General features: G+C 63.9%; 1 non-coding gene across 1 annotated transcript; it reads left to right on the top strand.

Moving 5' to 3' along the window:
* The first annotated feature begins 385 nt into the window (after positions 1–385).
* Positions 386–456, top strand: TRNAG-GCC (transfer RNA glycine (anticodon GCC)). Its single transcript has one exon. It is a non-coding gene; the product is annotated as a tRNA-Gly (tRNA).
* Positions 457–1,116: the final 660 nt, after the last annotated feature.

Raw genomic sequence — 1,116 nt, 5'->3', positions numbered from 1 at the left:
AACAAACAAAAACAAAAACAAGAACTTTGGGTCTGTGCCGGGGATCCGCGCTCAGCAAGGCCCGCCACAGCTCACCTGCCCACACGGGCATTCGGGCGCGGGCCACGGCTGGTCCTTCCCCTGGAGACCCCGGCGGGCAGTCTCTCGGCCCTGGGCGGCAGAGAAAGCACAAGATGGGCCGAGTCGGCCTCTCTCCCTCCGCTCTCCCTCCGCGCCCCGCCTCAGGTCCCTCGACGTGACGGGAGCCTCCCCTTCTGCCCGCCCCATCGGGCCAGCCTCTCGTGGCCGCTCCAATAGGACGGAGGCCCACGGCAGGCGGTGACCAGTGAACGGCCGCTGGTGGCGAGCTCCGCTGCACCAGCTTCCGTTGGCGTTTGCCATCGGTGCATGGGTGGTTCAGTGGTAGAATTCTCGCCTGCCACGCGGGAGGCCCGGGTTCGATTCCCGGCCCATGCAGCACACCCTCCCATTTTGGTGCTGCAGCAGCACCAAGGCGTAGCTGCGCTCGCCTCTGCCGCCTCCTTACACTCGGGGCGCGCGAGCGAGTCCGGCACCGGCTGCGCTCCCACGCGCGACGCCCCTCTGCCCTTTCTTCCGTGCCTCTCTCCACTGACTTACGGTTGAGCCTGTCCCCCCGCCCCCCCACCTTGGTAACAACAACCCCTCCAAACACGAGAGCGCGCCAGACACCAGCCCTGGGCAGCCTCCTGCTCCTGTTTCTCTTCATTGCCCTGCCACCGCCTCTGCCCGACGCATTTCACTTCAAGGAACACCGCCAGGCACCACGGGCTTGCAGCCACTCGCCCCACCTCTCCTCTTCACATTTCACCACCTCGACCTCTTTTCCTCTCTCTCTCTCCCCCTCGCTGGCTCCCCACATCCAGAAAATGATGCCATGGTTGCCCTTCCAGTAGGAAGGAAGTCGCGACTCCGGGGAGTAACTCATCACTTTCCCCTAGTTGGTCACACAGTCCTTAACGCGACCACACGAGTGTACGCGTGGCATGTGCACCGTCTATATTCATCGTGTTCCGGCTACTCCACACTCTCTCCCCTCATTCTGCCGGCACCACCACCGCCATGTCGCATCTCCCAACCTAACCCCAATCCACCACT

The sequence above is a fragment of the Pongo abelii genome, chromosome 1 (genome assembly GCF_028885655.2).
Source record: "Pongo abelii isolate AG06213 chromosome 1, NHGRI_mPonAbe1-v2.0_pri, whole genome shotgun sequence".
NCBI classification, from domain to species: Eukaryota; Metazoa; Chordata; class Mammalia; order Primates; family Hominidae; genus Pongo; species Pongo abelii.
The sequence above is the reverse complement of the archived record's forward strand: the minus strand, read 5'-3'. Positions and strand labels throughout refer to the sequence as shown.